This window comes from Panthera leo, chromosome A1 (assembly GCF_018350215.1).
Source record: "Panthera leo isolate Ple1 chromosome A1, P.leo_Ple1_pat1.1, whole genome shotgun sequence".
NCBI classification, from domain to species: domain Eukaryota; kingdom Metazoa; phylum Chordata; class Mammalia; order Carnivora; family Felidae; genus Panthera; species Panthera leo.
The window spans coordinates 136918245-136944103 of NC_056679.1; the positions used below are offsets into that span (position 1 = coordinate 136918245).

General features: G+C 40.7%; 1 protein-coding gene across 4 annotated transcripts in view; it reads left to right on the forward strand.

Moving 5' to 3' along the window:
• The window catches only part of PTCD2 (pentatricopeptide repeat domain 2), a 120213-nt gene that overhangs the window by 62500 nt on the left and 31854 nt on the right, over nucleotides 1-25859 (forward strand). The gene's annotated exons all lie outside the window — the stretch shown is intronic.

Genomic DNA, 25859 nt, shown 5'->3' on the forward strand with positions numbered 1-25859 from the left:
CCAACTAACTGCTCTGAGTCACAGTTGTCTTTTTTTTTTAATTAAATTAAATTTAATTTAGTCCTCATATGAGTGAAGTCATGATATTTGTCTTTCTCTAATTTCGCTCAGCATGATACCTTCTAGCTGCATCCACGTAGTTGCAAATGGCAAGATTTCATTCTTTTTGATCGCTGAGTAATACTCCAATGTATATATATACACCACATCTTCTTTATCCATTCATCCATCGATGGACATTTGGGCTCTTTCCATACTTTGGCTATTGTTGATAGTGCTGCTATACACATTGGGGTGCATGTGCCCCTTCACAACAGCACACCTGTTTCGCTTGGATAAATACCTAGTAGTCCAATTGCTAGGTCATAGGGTAGTTCTATTTTTAGTTTTTTGAGGAACCTCCATACTGTTTTCCAGAGTGGCTGCACCAGCTTGCATTCCCACCAACAATGCAAAAGAGATCCTCTCCACATCCTTGCCAACATCTGTTGTTGCCTGAGTTATTAATGTAAGCCATTCTGACAGGTGTGAGGTTGTATCTCCCTGTGTTTTGATTTGTATTTCCCTGATGATGAGTGATATTGAGCATTTTTCCATGTGTCGGTTGGCGATCTGGATGTCTTCTTTGGAGAAGTGTCTGTTCATGTCTTTTGCCCATTTCTTCACTGGATTATTTGGTTTTTGGGTGTTGAGTTTGATAAGTTCTCTATAGATTTTGGATACTAAACCTGTATCTGATATGTCGTTTGCAAATATCTTCTCCCATTCCATCAGTTGCCTTTTAGTTTTGCTGATTGTTTCCTTCCCTGTGCAGAAGCTTTTATTTTGATGAGGTCCCAGTAGTTCATTTTTGTTTTGGTTTCCCTTGCCTCCGGAGACGTGTTGAGTAAGAAGTTGCTGCGACCTATATCAGAGAAATTTTGCCTGCTTTCTCCTTGAGGATTTTGATGGCTTCCTGTCTTGCATTTAGGTCTTTCATCCATTTTGAGTTTATTTTTGTGTATGGTGTAAGAAAGTGGTCCAGGTTCATTCTTCTGCATGTTGCTGTCCAGTTTTCCCAGCACCACTTGCTGAAGAGACTGTCTTTATTCCATCAGATATTCTTTCCTGCTTTGTCAAAGATTACTTGGCCATACATTTGTGGGTCCATTTCTGTATTCTCTATTCTGTTCCATTGATTTGAGTGCCTGTTTTTGTGCCAGTACCATACTGTCTTGATGATTACAGCTTTGTAATACAACTTGAAGTCCAGGATTGTGATGCCTCCTGCTTTGGTTTTCTTTTTCAAGATTGCTTTGGCTACACGGGGTCTTTTCTGGTTCCATACAAATTTTAAGGTTGTTTGTTCTAGCTCTGTGAAGAATGCTGGTGTTATTTTGATAGGGATTGCATTGAATATGTAGATTTCTTTGGCTAGTATTGACATTTTAACAATATTTGTTCTTCTTATCCAGGAGCATGGACTATTTTTTCATTTTTTGTGTCTTCAATTTCTTTCATAAGCTGTCTATAGTTTTTAGTGTATAGATTTTTTGCCTTTTTGGTTAGATTTATTCCTAGGTATTTTATGGGTTTTGGTGCAATTGAAAATAGGATCGATTCCTTGATTTCTTTCTGTTGCTTCATTATCGGTGTATAGGAATGCAACCGATTTTTGTGCATTGATTTTATATCCTCCACAGTTGTCTTAAATGTTAAATTGCTATATAAAGTACCTGATGTGTTATGGTGAGGATGAAATAAAATAGTGCATGTAAGGTATTAATAGAGAACTTGATAGTGAGCACTTAATATATGTAAGTAGGCACTTAATGATGTGATAAATGTAAAATGTAATAACCTATGTGCTACCTTTCTCCCCTAAACATAAGCTTCTGGCAGGGAGGGACCATGTCTATTCTTCTTGAGGTCATAGTAGAAGCTTAATAAAGGGCACCTGGATGGCTCAGTTGGTTAAACATCCGACTTTTGATCTCAGCTCAGGTCATGATCTTATGGTTTGTGGGATTGTGCCCCACGTCAGGCTCTGCGCTGACAGCGTGGAGCCTGCTTGGGATTCTCCCTCTCTCACTCTCTCTCTTTCTCTCTGTCTGTCTCTCTCTGCCCCTCCCCTGCATGCACACATGCTTTCTCCCTCTCAAAAAATAAACTTTAAAAAATGTTTAAAAAAAAACAAAGCTCAATAAATGTGTGTCAATTCAACTGACTAGTTATATGATACTCACATAAGCCCTTATCTTAATTAGTCTTTTGTCAGTAGCAACAATCATGGCTACTTTGTTTCAAAACTGTGGAATTATGTAGATAATATAAAGTATGTCTTGTAATAGCTTTATACTTAATTTTCTATATTTTGAATCCACCTTCTCATAAAATAACAGTGATTCCTATCTGTGATTTTGATTAAATCTTCACAAACATGCAAATAATTTTATTGTTGAAAACTAAAGAAATTTAAACTCTGATTGCTTTAATACTTCTGTGTGAACACATAAAAGAAATCTCACTGATTATAAACCTGAATGGAAGGAGACATTGATACCGAAACTTAAGAGAAGGTTAAAATATTTTCCTTTTTATTTTTGGGTAAAGATGTGTCAATGATCCTGGAATTCTCATTGTTTCAAATAAAGTGAGGTCATCGTGAAAAGATTTGGTTTGGGAGAGCTGAGTCATACTTTTTTATCCTATCCTATCAAACTGCTCCCCGATCTTTACCCCGTCAGAAAAATTGGCGATTGCACCTCTCAAACTGATGGAAAGCGAACATAAGCAACACTTTCTGTCTCAAAGCTGCCCCTTTTCTGTATCCTATTTCCTTGATGTTGACCTAGAATCTTTACTTACAGATTTTAACTGGAAAAGACATTAATAGATTTAGACTGCTATTGGCAGATTGCCCAGTAAAATTAAGTTGATAATGTTAACAAGAATGTTAGTGCAATTTTTGCTAATGATGACTCACACTCATGATACTGTAGGAGTTCATAACCTGGGCTTTCGTAAAAAAAATCCAATGACACTTATTCAAGATGGTGAGGCAGACTTTATTTGGTACCACTAGGTGTAGGGACCACTTTGATAGAATTTTGCAGTTGGGGAGAGAGATTGGATTCAACTTTGAATACCCCATGGGCAAGTGGGAATTTATAGCCAAGGAATTGAGTGGGAATCAGTGCTTGGAAAATTCCTTAGAGGAAACATCAGGGGTCGGGGCATTTTGGCTAAACCAACCTAACAGAATCCTTACTGAAGACAAACCAGGGTGATGGGACATGGCCTGAAGGATGGAGAGGGATGATCAGATATTCTGGTAGGAGGTTCTGGTTAAACTGACTCAGCAGGGTTCTTGCTAAGACAGGATTTTACAAGGAAGTGAACAGATAGGGTCTAGGAGAAGGTTCAGGAGCCTGACTCATGTATGGTCAAGCAAAGAATCTTTGTCAGTTCCCTAATCTCTATGGGTTCTTGTGGGTCCCTGAATGAAGCATTCAAAACACAAGCTCTCATGGTCCATCCCCACATGAAATTTTCAGCCACCTGGGGAGAGACAATAAACAAGTAATTATAGAGTATAGTAAGTAGTAAAATGGCACAAACAGGAATCTGTGAAGGAAAATAAGGAGGAACCACTTTGGTAAAGCCTACAGGGGAGACATTTTGAGGAGGCTTTGAGTAGAGGAAAGAAAAGGTGCTGGTTAAGGGAACAAGCAGAGAGTGAGCTCCCAGGCAGAGGAGAGCAGTGCAAAGCACTGAGGCAGGATGAGCCTGGTGTGGTTTCTGAAGTAGGGGAAAGCCTGTGTGGCTGGAGTGCAGGGGGGACGATGCCGAACGCTGAAGTGGAGAGCGAGCCAGACCCGTGTTTTATTCGACATACAGTGGTAAACCAGTGACGACTTTGTCAACCAGGTTGAGGTTAGACCTGGTTTGCCTCTTATTTGTTTACTTGTTTGTTTTCCCATACAAATAGATGTTTCTAAAATGTCAATCACAAAAGCACCAGGATCAGATGGTTTAACAGGCAGATTCTATCATTCTTTTATTATTATTATTATTATTATTATTATTCATTATTATTACCCTTGGTTTTTTCTTAAGTTCTTATTCAAATTCCAGTTAACATACATGTAATATTAGTTTCAGGTGTACAGTATAGTGATTCAACACTTCCATACATCACCTGATGCTCATCATAAGTGCACCCCTTATTCTCCATCACCTATTTCACCCATCCCCATCCCCTCCCTGCTGGTAACCATCAGTCTGTTCTCTACAGTTAAGACCATCAGTTTGTTCTCTACAGTTAAGAGTCTGTTTGTTTGTCTCTCTCTCTCTCTCTCTCTCTTTTTCCCCCTTTGCTTGTTTGTTTTGTTTCTTAAATTGCACATATGAGTGAAATCATACAGTATCTGTCTTTCTCTGACGGACTTATTTCATAGCTTCTTAAAGTGATTGCTTTGCATTATACGAAGAGAACCAGTTGTATTGGGGCCAGTACAAGAGCCAGGGAGACCAGTTAGGAGGCACTGCAGCAGTGAGTGAGAGGTGATGGGGCTTCTGTAGGCTGATGGCAGTGGGGCCCTGAAAATGCACAAATAAATATACCTCATAGTTAAATAAATGCTTTTTAAAAATAACAAGGATTGAGTGTCTTAATGTTGATGTTGCTCCCAAGAAATGCACTAACATTATGGAACAAATAATGTCCACTTTCCACATAAATGCATAGGATTGACTTGTAATTTTTATGTAACTTTTATTTTTATTGACTTCTCTTGCCTGGGTAGAAGGAAACACCTACACCAGCCATAACCATAGGAGCTGAGAGACAGTGACTGATTCTTCTGCCAAGCAAACTCCTGTTCTCTGTGTTTAGCAAAGCCTGAGTCATGCAGGCAACAGTCCATTTATATACAGTTGTCTTAAAATAGGCTGGATGGTAGAAGGAGAGAAGGAGGAAATCATACTCCCAAGTTGCCCTTACTAATATCCTTTTTGGGGCATTGGGTGCGTGATCCATTATCAAAGATGTATCAGCTCATCCTGAGAGGATGTAGAGAATGAAGATTCTGTGTGCATCTGTGTGTGTCTCGCTACTTTAATAACCCATACGTCACCATAGTTAACTATAAACAAAACAAGTTCACAGAAATTCCATTAGTGAAAAGGTTTCAAGAGAAATGGCTTCACTTGGTGACATAAATACCACCCCCCACCACCACCACCATAGTAAACTTCATGCGCATCTAAATTGCTTGGCAGCAAATAAACATGTTTGAAATAAATAATTTGGTCAAGTCCCTCTAGAGAAGCTACAGTCTGTAACGTAGACTCTGGGTCTGTAACTTGTTCTCTGGGTAATGACTTTATCACAGAAAATAGTGTTCTTTGTTTTGAGCCTCATTAGGGAAAGGAGACTCAGCACTCTGCTTCACCTTGGCCTTTAACCCCATTTCCTCTCTTGAGGCTGCAAGCTGTGGCTTGGGTGATTGACATGTTGCAGGCAGGAAGGAGGGGGACTCCTACCTGAGGCTACAACAAAAAACTGGGGTCAGCTGAGCTCCCGCTTTCCCACAGTGCAAAGCAGTCAGTTAATTTGTTTGCTTACTTACTTACAAACGACATTTTATGAATGGGGATGAAAGGAAAATGCTTACTATAAGATAATTTATTTTACAAGATTTTAAACATATTAATCAAGCATTAATCCGGGACGTAGAAGATGCTTTCCACCACCCATATGATTCAGAAATTGGCGGTAATCATTGAGGAAATGCTGGCAAAAATTTCAAACAATTCAGAAGCATAGAAAAAACTAACATTCCCTTTCTCCCTTCCCACACCTCCTCCTCCACTCAAACCAACCACTGTTAACATGTGGTCCAAATCCTTTCCCATTGCTTCTAAGAACACGCAGATTTATGTGTAATAGGTAACATAGAACTGACACATAGCATGTAGCATAGATTTAAAAAAAATTATTTTTAACGTTTATTTATTTTTGAGACAGAGAGAGACAAAGCATGAACGGGGGGAGGGCCAGAAAGAGAGGGAGAGAGACACAGAATCCGAAGCAGGCTCCAGGCTCTGAGCTGTCAGCACGGAGCCTGACAGGGGGCTCTAAATCACGGACCGTGAGATCATGACCTGAGCCAAAGTCAGACACCTAACCGACCGAGCCACCCAGGCACCCCTAGGATAGATTTTTAAAAATAGGGACTCTACTACATATATTGTTCTGCAAACTACTTTTTTACTCTCAAGAAACTGTACTTTAAGAGCCACTTCATACCTTTTAATGAATGGATCACTATCTTGCCAGCATCCCATTAGTAAACATTTAGAAATTTACTTTCAAATAAGAAGTTTTCTATGTAATGGTAGGATTCTTTCTATGTAAGGGGAGAATGTATGTACCTATGCTGTTGTACAATTTTTCTCTAAATGCTGAAACCAACTGTGGATATGAACTGAGAACCATTTGAATTTACGGAAAACAGGCCCTGAGACATTTAGGAACTTGTCCAAGTTTGAGGGGCACTGAGCTGTCCGCCTCCTTCTCAGCCTGGGGTCTTTCTTTTTGAGCCAGTGAAGCAACTGTCCCCTGGGGATTAGAAGGGCACCGAGAGGGGGAAGAAGCTTTCAGTGGAGAAAATAATACAAGGAAAGGAGGCAGGAAAGTGACACAACGGGCAAGGGAAGAAGGAAGGACAAAGGGAGTTGGTGACCTTGCCAGGGGCCCCGAAGAGAAGAGGGAGACCACAGGAGATCCTTGGAACCATTTTTTCAAAGGATATTTTGTTGCCAAAATAAAATTTAAGGAAGAAACCAGAAAGCATTCACATAGGAAGGACATTGTGAAATTTGAATTAAGTCCTGGCAGATGACTCAAAGAACATTGCTGTGACTCAGATTGGAATAAAAGAGCATGATGCAAGCTTTGGGGGGGTGGGGGATGATTTTTTGTGTGGTTATTTTGGGGCTTAAGCATGATGAAGGTTAATAAAAAATGAGGTATGTTGCCTCCTGGCAACATTGCAAAGGAGGTACCAACCCTGGCTGGGTCCCCACTTTCTCATCCTCAGCTTTCTCACACTTTGGATGGCATCCTCCACCATCTAATGCCCAATTTCTGTAGTGGGGGCGGGGGACATGCTTAAGGACTGCAATTTGAGAATGAGATACAGCAAGACAAATAACAGAGTTTCCAAAAGATGTTTTTATTCACATTCTACGAGTATTAAAAGAAAGTTAATTATTCACCTCAAACAGTATTTCTCTTACTTTATACGAAGTGTTCTGGGAGATTGGAGAAAGTGAAATCCTCCCCAAGTCACATACTTCATCCTTTGTACTGCTGGCCATGGCCTTCATGTTCTCTGCTTCCTTGTCATCAAAACTTGCTTTGAAAACAGGTCAGGATGAACTCGGAAAAGGCACTTCTGGATCAGAGACACAACTGTTACAGTGAGTGGGCTATCTGCATTATGTCAGGGGACGAAACCTAGGCCAAAGAATCCATCTATTTGGGGTGCAATATGAGTTGGAGGAGTGAGTACTCTGGAAGAGAAGTTGGTCTTCACAGGCTCTGATGTTTGTCTACCTCTCTGCCTGCTCCTGAGGCCAGGCCAAATAAGCATCCAGGGATGTAGCCAATGGTTTTAGGATGGGGAGAGATTACACCATCATTAGTCAAGTAAAATATTGGGTAGATTCTTGAGTATGCAAACATATACAAATGGAGAGTTCTTCATTGTGGGTGAAGTGTGCTATTTTAAATACATTGGGCCCTCTTCATGTGACCAAGGCGCAATGAGGACATAGGAGCTCTGGTGAGGGGCTCTTCAAGGCCTGAAAATAAGGACTGCCCCCAGGGAGTTTGTACGAGGATGTCAAAATGGAAGTTTCAGCCTAGTTGTTTGATGTTCCAGTGAATTTCATTCTGTGCTGCCTTTCCTAAGTGGAGGAGGTGGGTTAGTCAGAGACTGCAGGAAACAGAAACTACTCTAGATATTTTAATCAGAATGAGGTTTATTTCAAGGAATTTGGTGGTTAGGAAATTTTAGAAGGGCTGGAGGAGTGGATTGTAGGCTAGGCCTGCAGAAGTGACTTTCGGAACAGATCCACTGAATGGGCACCCAGGGGAGCTGTTGCTCTGGCCACCATCCAGAGGTGAGGCGTCAAGAAGCTGATACTAGAACATGAACCATGATGTCAAGTGCAAACCGCCGAAGCTGTGATCCAGAGATAAGGAAACCTCTACCATGACTGATGGAAATGCTTCTTCATGTTCGTGAAGATGATGGGTGGACACTGAAACACGGATGCAGAGGAGTGCTATCTCCACCTCTGTGGCCTTGCTCACACTGAGAGACCTCTTGCCCACCTCCCTGCTCTGTTCTGCCTTCTAAGTCTTGTTCAAGTGCCATCAATTAGCAGAACCTAATTTGTATCCAGAGCCCTAACTACAGGAGAATCTGAAAATGATTATTTTCAATTTTGCAGTATAGGAAGCTCACAAGAAAAGAAATCGGAAATGATGCTAGGGACCAATTCACTGTGTCTGCTATAGAAGGGAGGACTAGGTGGGGGGGTCGTGTCAGGGGGATGATTCCCATTTCCTTCAGGTGCAGGAAGATGAGCTTTAGGGACACTACTCAAAAAGCTAGAAATGTGTTCTTTGTGGCTTGCAGTTTCCAAGGGATGAGGGGGCGTGAATTCTGATCCCTGCCTGGGGAACCTAAAAATGAGAGGTGCTCTGACTGTAGGAACAAAGGTGATTTGGGTGCTGCATTGTGACTGGCCTGTTCTCCCAGAATTTGAGACTGAAAGGAAGAAAGTGAAAGGATGCATGAAGGTTTCTAATGGACATAATGGCCCCCAGTCAAGAGAAAGCTGGTGTGCAATTGACTCATGTCTGTGCAAATGGGTTTTCTGGATCAGAGGAGGAGCTTCAGCAGGAAGAGGATGGAGTTCAGCTGTGAATTCTTAGGGACTGAGCAAAGAGCCATAAGCACAGAGCAGGAGGAGAGTGTAGCAACCACATCAAGAAGGACTCCCAAGAACTGACAAACTTTAACCCGGGGAGAAGCAATCTCTTTTTACACTGTGCCAGGCCTGGGGAGTGTGCCGAAGGCTCAGGCCAGCTTCAGATAAGTACAAATGGTCGCTTCCTTAACTCTCTTCACTCCCCATATTTATGAGTCAGAAATTAGGTGTAAGAAGGAAGGAGCAGGAGCTGCATGGGGATGAAAGCAAGTTCTGTGGACTAAATTGTGTCCCTCAGCTTCATTTCAAATATTGAAGCCTAATTCCCACTGTAGCTGAATTTATGACAGAGCCTTTAAGAAAGTGCTTAGAGTTAAATGAAGTCATAAGGGTAGAGCCCTTATCCTACAGGATTAGTCCACTTATAAGAAGAGACACCAGAGAGAACTCTCTATCCACCTGGAAAGGATACAACAAGAAGGCAATTATCTCCAACCCAGGAAGATAGTCCTCACCAGGAACTGAACTGGCCAGGACCTTGATCTTGGACTTCCTAGCCTTCACACTGTGACAAATAGATGTGTGTTGTTGAAACTACCCAGTCTACAGTATTTTGTTGTGATAGCCTGAACAGACTACACAGTGAGAAGCCATCCAAGCCCCTTTATCTATCTGATTGTGACCTGCAAGCTGGAGGAAGGGAAGACTCTCAACTTTAAAATGAGTTTGGAGTTTCAGTGATCACATAAAGCTGGATATTTTGCTTACTAAACTGAGACCATAACCTATTACATGTTCTCAGAGAGTGAGCAGAAACATCATGGGATTGTTCTAGATATTTTTCCAGAGACTAGAGAAGAACTAGTGCAAAGAGTGAATTAAAAGAGACAGTCGGGACACAAGAGAAACCTGCTTGATGAGGACATCCCAAGAATTGTTCTTGTTTAATATCTTGATTACAAGTTCGCCTCAGAAATCAATTTATCATGTTTCATAGTCAAGATAACCCACATATCCTTAAGGAGATGGGATGACTACAGGCCTGTTAGAAATGACTATACCCAGGGGCACCTGGGTGGCGCAGTCGGTTAAGCGTCCGACTTCAGCCAGGTCACGATCTCGCGGTCCATGAGTTCGAGCCCCGCGTCAGGCTCTGGGCTGATGGCTCGGAGCCTGGAGCCTGTTTCCGATTCTGTGTCTCCCTCTCTCTCTGCCCCTCCCCTGTTCATGCTCTGTCTCTTCTGTCCCAAAAATAAATAAAAAACGTTGAAAAAAAATTTAAAAAAATAAAATAAAAGAAATGACTATACCTGGCTGAGTGTGCCAGTCAAAATTGAATCGGCTCACCATGGAAACAAAGAAAAGAGAGTGGGAGAGCAGGCTGAGGTTATTGATACCTCTCCAAGTCCAGCACAAGGGAGGGGTCTTGGCCCAACAACCTGAAATGTTTCCATTTCCATGGCAAACTGTCCCTCTGGTGGGTGAGAGGGCATCCATCTTTCTAAGTAGAGAGATCCTCCTTAAGATTGATTAATTACCATTGCTGTGATTCCATCATCATCTTTGGGTAAATTGGCTCACCATGTAACAAGTTGAGAGAGAAAGAGAATGAGAGAGGTGCTGAGGAGGGGGTTGGGGGAAAGGAGGGAGAGAGATGGTGCAGTGGGGGAAAGCTAAGATTATTTCAGCTTTACGGTTGCATTTCTCACACCGGCAGTTTTGATTTTACCTGGGCTTCCTGTGGCTGGGGGTGAGAGTAGGATGCACCCATTTGCTAACACAAGTTTTTGAGTCTTTGGGATAATGTGACAGTGCATGGTAAATTCACGGATTGACATTGTGGTTTGTGTATACCAGTCCCAGTGAGCTTGGTTAATGTGAGCCTGCCCCTGCAGGAAGAGTCCATTCTCAGTATCCCAAATATCAATCAGTCAAGCAATGGATTCGTAACATTTTAGTTTTAAGACTGTTACTCATGCACTAGTAAATTATCAAGGTAAATACCTTATGAGGAGTCTCTTGGCAACTAGCTTGCTGTACTTCTGGAGATAGGCATTATTAAAATGCTTTTCTGTTTTCAAATGTACCAATGACCTATATAAACAGAGGGAGAATTCACACTTGTAAGCCCTCAAGGAATCCATGAAGATCATAGCATTTAAGTTGGGGTTCTTTAATGAATCACAACCTAGTTTCCTCTATTGTTCATGACTGTTTCATGGTTGCTGAAAATGTTTGCTAAGCAAAGAATCTTACAACTTCTTACTTTAACATACTAATGTATTTGGCATGTGATAGGTAAATTGCCTCAGGTGTTCAGTGCAGAGACCAGTTATCATCGATGTGGCAATCACAATTGTGTAAATAGTCTGACAAGGAAATGTAATTTCTTTCCAGGTACCAAAAGCCAAATCAAGGAGAGTATATCCATTAGCCTCCTTTTGGCTGGTTTCTTCAGCCACTCTGGCCCTTTTCCCGAGCAGGATAATTCTCATTACTAAAATAGCACGGCTCTAAAGCAGGCCACATGATGTTTAGATGGGGTGAGGATTTGTGGCAAACATTCCTTTTACCAATGTGAAACCAGAATAGGTTAGTACCCTCTTTTTAGGAAGAAACCTTATCTGTTGGGTAAGGGAGGACCCAGATTTTGATGAGAAAAGTTGACTCTGATGAAAGCAAAATATGTGGTCTTTTTTCACCACTTGTCTTTAAATCTTTTAATTGACTAAACAAAATGAAACCATTCTTGCTCGCTTAGGAGTCAGCATTTCAAATATGTCAGTTTATTTAATGTTAGATTTTGAAGATGCTGACTAACATTATCAAGATCTTGTATATCCCGTAAGGAAATTAACATACACTTTCAAGTCTGATTGTAATTTAGATTGCTCAGTTTCCAAACAAGGGACAGTGTAATGTGTTTGGATTCGCTGTCCTATGTGATCCTAGGATTTTACCGGAAATGAATGAATGCATAGCAAAGTAGTGTGGGTTTATAGGTTGAAAAGTCAATAAAGCTAAAGATAAAAACTTAGCAAAATTGAGGTAAAGAACAATTCACTAATTTACATACCATAAAATTTACCCGTTGTGAGTGTTCAATTATTTTTAACCAATTGGCAGTTGTGCAGCCATCATCAGTCCCAGTTTTAGAACTTTTCTATGGCTCCAGAAAGTTCTCGTATGCCCATTTGCAGTAAATCTCCACTCTAGCCTCAGGCTCAGGAACTAATCTAATTTCTGTCTCTATAGATTTCATATAAATGGAATACAATATGTTCTCTTTTGTACATTTGGCTTCTTTCAATTGGCATCATTTGACTATTATGAATAACACTGTGATGAATATTCTGTATAAGTCTCTGTAGATGTTTGATTTTTATTTGGGGGGTAAATACTTCAGAGTGGGATTTCTAAATTGTAAGGTTATGTTTAACTTTTTAAGAAACTGCCAAACGGTTTTCCAAAGTGGCTCTACCATTTTCCATGCCCATCAGCAATGTATGAAAGTTCCCATTTCCCCATGTCCCCTCCAACACTTGTTACTGTCTATCTTGATTTTAGCTATTCTGATAAGTATGAAAAGGTAAGTCATTATTGTTTTAATTTGCATTTCCTTGATGAGTAATGGCGTGTACCCTTTTGCATATGCTTATTAAATATTGCTATATCTTCTTTGGTAAAATATCTATTTAAATCTTTTGCTTATTTTTTATTGGGTTTTTTGTCTTATTGAGTTGTGAGAATTCTTCATATATTCTGGATACAAGTCTTTCATTAGTCATATGACTTGCAAATATTTTTTCTCCCAGTCTGTGACCTGTTTCTTGTTTTCTTAGTTTTCTTTTGGAGCACCAAAGTTTTTAATATTGATGAAGTCCAATGTATCAATATTTTTATTTTATGGACCGTCTTTTGGTGTTACTGGCTTTTTGTTTTTCTTCCCTTTTTCTTTTTGGTTCTACGATAAACTGGTTCATGAGGACATATATTCTCCCCTGTCCCCTTTGCTATATCCCTAAAATTGCACAGAAATATTCTTTTACTTAAAACGTTTATTCATTTATTTATTCAGAGAGAGAGAGCACGAGCACATGTAGGGGGAGGGGCAGAGAAAGGAGATAAAGAGAATCCCAAACAGGCTCCACACTGTCAGTGCAGAGCCTGACGTGGGGCTCAAATCCACAAATTGTGAGATCATGACCTGAGCTGAAATCAACAGTTGGATGTTAACCAACTAAGCCACTCAGGGGCCCGATGCACAGCAATATTCTACTGAAGGAAAACTACAATACAGAAGAGTTTCCATACTGGCATATCTCTAAAAGACTGTCTCAAGAATGAAGACAAATGAGCTTGCATGAGATGAAGTGGGAGCAAAACTTAAAACACAACACGGAAGTTACTGTTACAGAAATGGTGTGGTAAACCTAACATTAAATTAATAGTCACAAGAGGATGGAGGAAAAGGGGTAAGAAGTGGCCAAAAAGTTAATATTGTGGATTCTTTCTGGGGATTATAAAAGAAAAAGAGGCCTTTGGGGAGACTTTAACTCTTGGTGGGCCATGAGAGGGGCTCGTGATGTCTTCTTCTCTATTATTCCCCTACCTCTCTTCTGGTGACACAGATTGAGTGACTTAGTAGAGTGTCAAAGAGTGGGAGGAACAGAGCACTCAGTCAGTAATATATATAGAAAATAATGTAGAAATGTTGGGAGTCAGAAAACTCAGGCTTATATCCTGGCTGTGTCCCAGCTTGATCTCAGAGTGTTGGTTTCTTCCCCCTTTAAGATGGGAACAACAATTCCACTTCAAAGGGGTTTATGAAGATCGGGTTGGGGGGGGGGGTCTACTTGTAAATGTGCCTGCTGCACAAGAGGACCTCAGTCAACTCAACCACAAGGACCCAGAGAAGTTCAGGGGCAAAGCATACTTAGGGGTGGAAAGTGTGCTGGCATTAGGTCCCACAAGTTGAGAGATTAAAACAACAATTTGTGGCAAAATTCTACATTCCTGCTGTAAATTTACCTAACCAGACACTAAGGAAAAGAATCCCAGTGTCATTAGTAATCTGATTTGAGGAGTGAAATATAGGAAAGGCTATCTGGGAGAAAGAAACCCCAGAGGTTTTTTTGTTGTTGTTTTTATCTGAAGTTATTAGAGGTATAGGCAATCTTAGACTCTAATTGAAAGATAAATGATACTGGAGGACAAAGAGGAAGAGATTAGTTGTTATCTAAGCACTATCATTAAAAAAGAAAAAAACAGGAAGAGTTTTTCTCACTAGTCAAATAAAGGGGTTGTCATAGCTAACCTCTGAGGCCATTTCTTGTTTAGGATTCTACCATGAGGAAAAGCTTTTCATAGAAGTAAGACTGTATTTGCCAGAAAGAGACTTTCCAGAGAGATTTTAAGGGTGTTGATAAGAGAGTTGCCCCAAAAACCCCCTAAAGAGGGAATGAATTTTGAATAAAATAAGAAAGCAGAAATAAAGAATTCCTCCCTTAAGACACATGCCAGTATTGAAAAATTAACATACAGAAAACACAGAGATAGAATCTTCTTTATATAGGAATTCATAAAATGTTGATATTTTGGAATGTGATGCTGGGGATGGGTAACTCTCAGATTGCAATGTTAGACATAGTAATTAAAGGTGGAAGGCCTGGAAATTTGCAATGGATTATGTGAATCAGGAAGACAATTGAAGGACAGATCATTTAAAGGGCCTGGGCCTACACCTGGGATTGCAGGAATACCGTGGCCCACGTATGTCATAATTAAATAGATTGTCATTGAAAAGAGTATTTCCAGAGACTGGCAATTTGCCCCTAATTTTCTAGGTCTGCAAACCTGGTTGCCAGCACCCAGCTGCCTAGACCCACCAGGCAGATTTATCTGTGGCTTATATAATGGCTATGACAAAGTTTTAAAATATATGCTTCAATACTTAAATATGATGTTCTATAAAAATATAAGTACTAAAATAACCTATTCCTCACACCTGTGCTGAATATTTCTCATTCTTTCTTCTTTATCTTTTCTCCACCCTCCACCACTTTGCTCTCAGCCCTGGGAGGCTGCCCTGTTTGGATTGTATCGCAGGGCCCTTTGCCCCCTAGATCCCTGGGGGGACCCTGGCAAATGCATACTTTAGTGCTAGGTTAGGAAAGAAACCTGATTAAATTTATCAACCTTGGGAGAATGGGAATTTTGTCTGTGTGTGTGTGTGTGTGTGTGTGTGTATAACTACAATAGCAACATATGCTGATTTTGAAATATTTCTGAATATATCAATCTGTATAGAGGCAACATTGAGAGGCACCTTTTCCTTTTGAATCACAAGTTTCTAAAGATACATCAAAATAACTTACATGGTTTTAGTTCAGAATTATCGATACTGTCTCTATGCTCAGCTTCATAGTGTCGTGCTCACAGCTCTTGGTTGTACGCTCACAGCTGAAACACAAGTAAAGGGAATGCTGACTTTGAGCAATACTCTCTCCCAGAGATTCACAGTCTCTATCTCTGTTTTCTTCCTCTTTTCAGCAAATAACGATTTATTTGTGAAAACCTGGATAGCCATTATCTTAGAGGAGTTTTTTCTTTCAGAACAATGTAAAGATATTTTTGAGTAAAAGAAATATTTTTTAATTTCAAATATAGTACATTACTATGAACACTTTAAGCAAAAATAAGTAAAATAAAATGTAAGGGTGCCCTGTTCCCCTCTCAATCCTCACCCCCAAACCACCCCAGTTCCATTCTCAAGGGTCACTGTTGCTTAAACATATTTTGAAAATACCTGAATAAGCAGAACACATTTTCTTAAGATGTTTTTAAGTTTTTAAAAAAGAAGTTGGAGTAAGAGAATTAGCCTGTATTTGCCCATTTTAGATTGGCAGGAAGGATAACACTGATACTAAACGGTTCAAGGTGAGAAAGAAGCTTGCAGAGGGGGAAGCAAAAGAGAGTAACAGCCAAGGTTTAAAAAAAAACATTCTGAGAGAAAAGTGTACCCCTAGAGAGGAATTCAGTTTGTTGGAGGGAAATGAAGAAGAGATTCAGTTTTACCAAGTTTTAAGAATTGAAACTTCCAGAGAGAAGTAGAGATAGAGTGTGGTTCACACGGCATGGGAAATGGCTCAGCCAAGGGAATGTGAAGGGCTCCAGCAGGAGAGTGACAAGGTCCCTCAAGGCTGTCAGTGAAATGAAGAACACAGTAGGTGACATCTGATTGCTAGATGCTCAGTTTTAAGCCCTTGGGCACAGCCCATTTAGTATAGAGGCAAAGGGATGATGGGATGGACTAAAAATGGCTGGTAATAAGAAAGTACTAGGCAGACAACAGAAAGCGAGACGTGAGAAGAGGGACATTAATGACCCTAATGTTACATTGATATTCTTAACAGAAGACTTATAATTCGAAAGTGTGACTAAGAAAATAAAGACTGATATTCACAAGGGCACATGTGAAAATCTTTCTGTTTTTTGTTAATGGCTCCAACGGTTTACAAACCCTACTCATTTGTAACCAGGCTTTTTAGAATTTCTTTTTTCTCCCAAAAATGGCCACTGTATTTTGGGAGATCTTTGTGTTGAGATTAGAGCCCTAAAAGCATTTTGCGTGAGAAAACATTCGAAAATAAGATCCCGCACAAACTTTCACAGGACTAATTATGGGCTTGAGCCCATTTAGGAAAGAGAGAAAAATCCTCCTTAAGGGGAAGTGGGAAGAAAAATGAGGAACAAAACTGTAAGAAAGAGGTAGGCTAGAAATGTTTATGCTCGGTGACTTTGTGTTATCGGTTTCTGAGTGTGGTGTGAAAAAAACTTAATAGAAATGATTGAATAGGAAGTTGGAAAGTAGAGAGAAATGAATGAATTGTCCAAAGTAGGGTTAAAGTATTTTTGTTATTATTGTTGTTAAGCACTTACTATTCGTTGAGCTAGATTTTTTTAAGTATAGGAATTATGAAGATAAGAGAGTTGTTGTCTAGGAAGACATAGGGCTTGTTTTGTTACTTTTTAAAAAATGTTTATTCATTTTTGAGAGAGAAAGCGCGAGCATGAGTAGGGGAGGGGCAGAGAGAGGGAGACAGAGGATTCCACGTGGGCTCTGTGCTGACAGCAGCAAGCCCAATGTGGGGCTCAAACTCTTGAACCGTGAGATCATGATCTGAGCCAAAGGATGCTTAACTGACTGAGCAACCCAGGCACCCTCGTTACCTTTTTTTTTAAGTTTATGTCTTTATTTTGAGAGAAAGAGCACATGCATATGTGAGCAGGAGAGAGACAGAGAGAGAGAGAGAGAGAGAGAGAGAAAGAGAGAGAGGGAGAATCCCAAGCAGACTCTGTGCTGTCAGCACAGAACCCGTTGTGGGGCTGATTCCAGGAGCTGTGAGATCATGACCTGAGCCAAAATCAAGAGTCAGATGTTTAACAGACTGAACTACCCAGGAGCCCCTGTTACTTATTTTTTAAAACCTCTTTTGTAGAACTTTTCACATTAGGGTATGTTGATCATTAAGTTGAAATCTGGCTTTGAAAAGTCAGCAGTATATTTCTCCTAATTATCCTGTAGATGGATGCCTAACTGTTGACCCTCAAGACCAGAGGGAGGACTTTAGAGCAAGCATTTCTTCAAGCGGGCAGACCCAAGCCAGTGAATAGCAGAGGGAGTGTTTGATAGAAGTGGCAGTAAATAAAGGAGTAAAACCAGCTGATTTCCACCTCTGGTCCTGAGTAGCTGTTTAAACCCAGAATATCAAGATGGCAATTTAATTGAACTACTCTTTGTAAGTCACATGCTTATCAGCCACATGCTTTAAAAAGATAAATAAAAATAAAAAAGCCCACTTGCATTTCAGTCTGTTGAATATCAAAAGAATTGAGAGCCCCTGTTATGGTTAGAATGCCTTTGATTATAAGGAGCAATGTGGCCACATGCTAATGCAAGAAAAGATCCACATGCAAAGATCCAGGGAATCTGACTACAGGCCATGGGAGGGGTGAGAACCAAGCCGGCTTTGGACATTGGCTATGTCCTCTCCTCTCCTGCTCTCCCCATCTTTGCCTTCCCCCTTCTTTTCCTCCTTTCCCCTCCCCTTCTCTCATCTTCTTGTCTTGGCAGCTTTCTTCTTTCCTCTGTCGACTCAGCTGATCCAAAATGACTTCTTCTGGATGGCCCACCTTCTCTCCTTCAACCCTCACATTTGTGAGTGCTGCGTCTTCACCCTGGACTGTCCTCCCTTCTCTTCCTAGCTTGGTTAGATCCTGTCTGCTGCTTCAGAGTTTTCTCAGGTGCAGCCTTTTGCAAGCAGCTGCCTTTGATCCCCCCAAGGCTGGGCAAGTATCCTGCCTTCCACAGGTTTGCCCATGCTAACTATTGCATCTTCCGACTTTCTACTCTGCATTGTACTTCCCTGAGCACTTGTGCCTTTCTCCCACTGCACTGGGAGCTCCTTGAAGGCAGGGACTGTCCATTGTTCCCCCAGAACTTTACACAGAGCATGGAAACATCTGTGGATGACCTGCACTGGGTAAGAGAGTGCCCCTCTGACCAAGAGCTCAATATATATTCATTGACTGGATGAGTGGGTGGATACCTGAATCTGTTGCTCACACTTTAGCATTACACATCAATCGTTTGTATTGTCACGACACTTAGTCTTCCCATTTTTGTCTTCCTTATCATGGAATGCATCACATTCCCTCGAGTTTAGACTTCAAGCCCAGTGATTTTATAGTGCAAATCAGTACAGGTATAGTACTAAGTAAAATTGTGCTGAAACCAATAGAGAAGGGCACTGACTCACCTCTTGTCTTGGATTCCCTGACTGAGAATTCCAGCTGGCAAAGAAACAGCACACCTGCAGGGAGATGGCTCAAGATGAGTGGCTTTGTCCACATCCAGGAGACAAAGTCTGCTTTGGATAGCAAGTGACTGAACTGGTTGCTACTCCTCTTGAAAACTTCCATTCACAGTGTATAAAGAAAATAATGGTTTCTGGTTTATATTTTTGTGATTTTAAGGACATTCCCAGGAGACACCTTTGTGTTCATTCTCTCACCAGGCTTATAAAATTCTTGTTTTGGTCCTTTAGCTAGACTACAGAAATTGATTTGAATGTTTCTCATTTGACTCCATCATAGTCTGTGAACACCACACATTAGCCTTGTCTATAAAGCAAAAATGGTCTGTTTTACAGTTACTGGTTCCTCCACAAGTCATTACTGCCCACTATAATCTAGGCTCATAGTCATCTGTAAAAGGAGGGTAAAAAGTGGATTTAAACCCTAAAATATTTCACAGTCTAATATAGGTGACACTATTCAAGCTCTTTTCCAAAAACAGCTCATCTTCCTGCTGAGTTATAGGTGGCATAGTCCCAGTGAGGCTTATTGTGAATTCTTGCGATCTCAGCATAAATAAAAACCATGTTCTGTTTCTAATTTGAAGCAAAAAGATATAAACTGTATTTTTTATGAGAAAATGGGATTTCCCTCCCAAACCCCTTAGGGAAATTTTTCGCTTGCATGATTTTGCTGCCACAACCATGGAGGTTAAAATATCCTTAAGTATAAAAAAAATACTTCCAGTTGTCAAACTCCATACCAATTGGGTATTAATTTCTCTCATGGCTAGTTACAGTACCCTTGTCCATAGTTAGGTTTCATTCTCAAGGATCATTTACTCAAAATAAATACACAAAAAAAATCTTCATAGTAGCCTCAGGGACTACTCCTTACATATGAACACAAGAGGAGTTTCCAAAAGCAAGTGATGTTCTGGGATGGGAAGGTCAGAGAGAGAAGTGGCTCAGTCTCGATTAAAAATGGCCACTTAACCAGTGAGACTTTAATATGGATAAGGGCAAGGAATTTTGCTTTTATGAAGCCATTGGATGTGTACTAAATATTTTGTTCCATTAATTTCAACTCTAGCTTTTGGTTTCAGTGACATTTTGGATTTGAAGAAGCTGAAAGGAGGTAGCTTTCAAGTAAATTATTTCCTTTTGCAGTACAAATAACCCAACTGGTGGTGTGTTGGCTGCTGGCCATACCCACTAATGAAGCTCCAAGCCAAGATTTGTTCTTTCCTGAGTTAAGGTTTTTCCAGATTTTTAAGATTTTTCCACATTTAGGAGCAACTGCATCCTTCCCTTATTAAGACTTGAGCGGTTGAAGGAGGAATAGAAAAGGAGGAAGCTTGTCTGCCGGCAAGGTCATTACGTATTTCATTCCCGAAAGCCAACTGGCACTTGGTCAGCCATTGAGAACTGAAAGGCCACAGAACACCTGGATCAGGTGCTTCCTTCCTTACCTTAAGAATAGAGGTGCCATATACTCGGACAATATCGAATGTGAACTGACCTTTCAGTCCCCCAAATCCCCCTGCAAATCACATGTCAGGCAACAGGTGATGCCAAGAATACTTTTTTTCTATTCAAAAACATCTGCCCCACTTTCCAGTCCCTGATGTCTGAACTGTATTAAGCCAGAGGTTTAGGATTGTCTTTGGGTTATTGTGGAAAGTCACTTAACCTCTATGACCTCATTTCTCATCTAAAAAATTGGATTGATAATGCTATCTTTCAGGTTGTTCTCACACTTTTGGCACATATGAAAATTATCTTGGGTGTTTGTTAAAAATGTAGATATCAGGCTTCCTTCAGAAGATGATGTGGAGTATGTGGGTGGCTCAGTCGGTTAAGTGTTCAGCTCTTGGTTTCAGCTCAGGTCATGATCTCACGGTTTCGTGAGTTCAAGGCCGGGTTGGGCTCTGCACTGGCAGCCCGGAGTCTTCTTAGGATTTTCTCTCTCCCTCTGTCTCTGCCCCTCCCCGACACGTGCTATCTTTGTCTCTCTCAAATAAACTTTAAAAAATCTTAAAAAATAAAAATAAAAGTTTGATGTTTATTAACTCATTTTATGAATGTAAAGACTTGTATAAATGTAAGTAATTGCTCTTATCATCTTGGGCATTCCTGGAAGGGTTAACACTTTGGGTGGTTATCAGCCTGTTATACATCTGGAAAGGGAGTTAAAGAGATTGATATTCATTGAATACTTAATATGGTCTAGGCCCATTACCCACATTATTTAATTATATGAGGTAGGGATTAGTATTCCCATTTTACATATGAGGAAATTGTGGCTGAGAGAAGTGAAGATTCTTGTTCAGCATCAAATGGCAGGGTCTATGAACCTGCCTCCAAAGTCCAGGTTCTTCCCACTATAGCTGAATTAATTAACTGATAGATAGAGATCCTTTTTCTAAGTGACCATAGCGGAGACCAGGCTTTTAGAAGAGGAAAAATGCAAATAAGAGGTCCTCCAAGTGTGGTTTCCGGAACAATATCTTTAGCATCATCCTGCGAACTTGTTAGAAATATGAACTCTTGGACCCTTATTCCAGGCTTTTGGATCAGACGCTGAGCCTGAGCACAGCTGAACAACTTGCCCAAGGTCACACAAAACTCCAACCAGTCCTCTCCACTCTCTCCTTCTGACCTTTTGGCAACCCCTGCAATGAACACATGCACTCTTCTCATGGGCTAACGAAGCTTGGGGTCATAGTTCTTTCTATTGCATCCCAGTCCTGATGACGCGCCCTGTTCCCTAGCAACCATTCACACATGCATCCAACATCATTGGCTCCTCGGGAGCATGAAGGGGCTCCTACCTGATGCCCTCATCTATGGGTGGAAAAAGACATAAGCTACCATTTACAGTGCAGGATGCTTTTGGAGAGACTAGGCCCATCAAACTTTACCTGAGGGTGTCAGGAAATGGTTATAATGGCTAACATTTATTGAGCACTTACCACACGCCAGGAACTGCTCCAATTTTTTTACACTTATTTAATCATCTCAACAATCCCCTGAGGAGGGACTATTATTATACCATCTTACTGATGAGAAAACAGTCACAGAGAGGTTATATAACTGGCCCCAAAGGCACACAGTTAGTGTAGGCTAAACATTTCCATTATGTTTTGTCTAAAAATTCAATTCAGAGGACAACATATGTGAGTTTTGTGGCACTTTGACATGACTCTTAAGAGCTGTATTGTTAGAGCTAATGTTTGATGATGTGGTAGCTAGGGTATTTTCTGTGGAGAAAGAATCATGTATGAATGTGCCCATGGAAACGGCTTTGATTTTTAACAGTGTGGTTGGCTCACCTTTGAGAGTGAGATTGGGGGCAAGAGAGTTAAATTGGTATAGACGTGTCGTTTTCAAAATTGATAATTTGGGGCACCTGGGTGGCTCAGTTGGTTGAGTGTCTGACTCTTGATTTTGGCTCAGGTCATGATCCCAGGGTCGTGGGATGGAGCCCTATGTTGAACTCTGTGCTGAGCATGGAGCCTGCTTAAGATTCTCTCTCTCTTTCTCTCTCTCTCTCTCTCTCTCTCTCTCTCTCTCCCTCTCCCTCTCCCCACCCTGCCCCTCTCCCCTGCTTGTGCTCTCTGTCTCCCTAAAATTTAAATTTAAAAAGATAACTAGAAAATTTTTATGTGAAAAAACAAAAACAAAAAACAACTGATAACTCATTTCATTTAGGTGCTATTGTGCCTGGATTAACTTTTCACTCCCTGCACTGGCCACCCAGCCTTCCTTCTGGGAAAAGTCCTGTTTTGCAGGGTATATAGTCAAAGACTATACCGCCCAGTCAGTCAATTTGCTTGACGTGTGACAGTGGTCACAAGAGAAACTAGCATGGGCGACTCACCGTGACCATCACTGCCACTAGAAAAATATCTCAAACCAAGACTTACTGGCTCTGATTTCCTGGTATCATTTACCTAAAGAGCAGTATCATCTCATTGATCCTAAAGGAATCCCCTTCAGAGAGGGGATTTCACAGAAGTGCCTAAGCATGCAAAATGAACAAGAATCCAAATTTGACATGGATGAGACCTGTGAGAAAGAGGACTCAAGAGGCATTTCAGAAACAGGTTGGCTTGGAATGGAATGTGGACTGGGCAAGGAAGACAGAAATGGTCTATCCTAGGAGAAGGTTTGAGATCTGTTCTCACAGAAGGACTAAGGGTAGGAGCTGGGAAAGGGAGTCAGGAGAGTAGCAGCTTCTTGGGGCAGTTTTCACTCTCTTGTTTTCCTTCTCAGGAAGACTGGCCCCATTACATGGTTGGTCTCTGAACTCCCATGTCCAAATTACACAACTCTATTCTTTGTGAGGCATAGTTGATTGGTACAGGGGACACCTGAGCTAAATGGGGCCAATAAGATTTGTCTCTGAAGGATTTGGAAGTTTGAACTGAGAAGTACAGATTTCAGTACATACTGTTGAGCTAGGGTAGTCTTCTGGAACTGTTGCTAATGCTAATGACCCAATCTGCCTTGAGTCCAGCCCTCCTTCAGGCTGGTTGTCCAGCTCTTCCTGGGATTTCCTTATTTATTTGTTAGTTACTTACTTGGTTATGTTTAAGTTAGCTAGGTTTGATTTCTATAATTCAGGATCAGGAGAGCTGTGTTTTAAGACTTTCCGCAACTTGACAAACACCTCTTCGGCTTCATTGCTATCTTCTCAATTCTGATGGAAGGAAACTAATTCTTCTAAGTGAGATTGACAGGTTAATTAGCCAGAAATTAAGACTCCATTGAAGTTTGAGACTACTTAAGAGTGGAAACCAAGAAAAGTGGCCTCTTTTTCTCTCTCTCTGTCTCTCAATTTAAACTATATTTCAGGGACCATGATTAAGGACCAACTGTGATTGACCTCAGCCACGGGTACCTGGGCAGCCTGCCACCTGATGATGGCTAAGATTTCTAAAACATATTACTGTCTTCTAAGCCAGACTCATTGCATCAGAATATCTAGGGCTCAGGAGCATTCATTTTGCAGGGGGAACATGGATTTTAAATAACCTCTCTCATTACATTTTATGCTACTTAAAAAAAATTTTTTTTAATGGTTTTTCTTTTAGAGAGAGAGAGAGAGAGAGACAAAGCGTGAGTGGGGGAGGGGCAGAGAGACTGAGACACAGAATCCGAAGCAGGCTCCAGGCTCTGAGCTGTCTGTGAGATCATGACCTGAGCCAAAGTCGGACACTTAACCCACTGAGCCACCTAGGCGTCTCTATGTTACTTTTTGAATATATTGTGTGTGTGTGTATGTGTATATATATATATATATATATATATATATACACATATATATAAATTTGTATATATATATACACACATATATAAATTTGTATATATATATAAATTTGTGTATATATATATATGTATACACAAATTTATATATATTTAATAGAACATTTAGTTCTTCTAAAACACTTATTCTCAGACTACTAAACAAATACCACAAATTAGGTGGCTTAAAATGACAGAAATTCTCTCACTGTTATGAAGGTTAGGGGTCTAAAACCTGTGTGTTGGCACATTCATGCTCCCACTGAAGACTCTTCTTGTAGCTTCCAGTGGTGTCTAGCAATCCTTGGCATTCCTTGGCGTGCAGCTGCATCCCTCCAGTCTTCACCTCCACCCTCACATGGCCTTCTCTCCTGTGCATCTGTCTCCATATTTCCCTCTTCTTATAAGGACACCATTCATTGGAGTAGGGCCCACTTTAATTGAGTATGGCTAATCTGAACTTAATTATACCTGTAAAGACCCTATTTCCAAATATGGTCACATTCATAGCTACCAGGGATTGGGACCTGAACATACATTCTTGGGGCACATAGTCCAACCCATAACACTTACTGCTGGACATTTATGTTGTTTCTAGTTTTTTCCAAATGATAATGCTACAGTGAACATTCTTTTATACAAATCTTTGATGTCATAGTCTCTGATTATTTCTCTATGATAGATTACCAGAAGTGAGTGGTGGGTCCAATGGAATGTCGATCAGAGTCTAATCTGGAAAACAAAATATGTATATAACAGTGGGAAATTCATGCAAAAAAAATGTTTATATAGGTTCTAGAAGTAACTGTGGAGCCACTCAGGGCAAATGAGGCAACCCAGAGTTTAGGGTTGAAGCCACTACTACCCCTGTGAGCCCCTGATGGAACCTAGAACTGCAGTCAGGCTGTTGGGTAGGAGGTAGATCCCTAGCAATGGATTTTGGAAGTACCACCAAGGTAAAAAGAGGGAGAGGAGCCTGCCTTCTCCTTTCCTCCCACCCCCCAGCTTCTGATTAGTATCTCCCAAAGGCAAGGGACCAGGGAGTCTAAAACACATGACTCACAGGGAGAAGCCAGCCCTCTGCAATTCAGAGCAGACCAGGCAAAGGCAGAAGTGACTTGGGGGCAAACGGGCAGAGGCTGGCTCAGATGTGTGGCACTGTAAGCATCTGTTACTTTGTTAAATATTTTCCAGAAAGTGTCTATCAATGTACACTCTCATAATAATAAATGAGGGCCTGTATGATAACACTTTTGCTTGTAGTGAGAATTTAAATCTAATAAGTAACATTTTCCTCTAATTCCAAAGGCAATGCATGTTTACTGTAAGAAATTTGGAAACTAGAAAAGCAAACAAAAAATACTAAAACCTTCTCTAACCTTACCACTTGGTGACAACCACTGTTAAGGAGGGTCTCGTACACATCAGCAAGTGTTCAATAAATATTCTAGAAACTGAATGGAATTATGTACTAATGGCCTCTTACATGCAAACTGAGAGTTGCTGTTCACAACCGTGTCTATTTTTTTAACATTTTTCTGAACATTTGCTCTCCTGAATTCTTGAACTTGCATCCCAGCATGATGCAACTAAAAAATCCAGCAAAAAATCCCACAGATTCTGCCTTCTGGTACCCCAGTTTAGTAATTCATATTGCTGCATGGCCAACATTCAGAAGGCCTTTTCTTCTCTGCTTTGTATCCC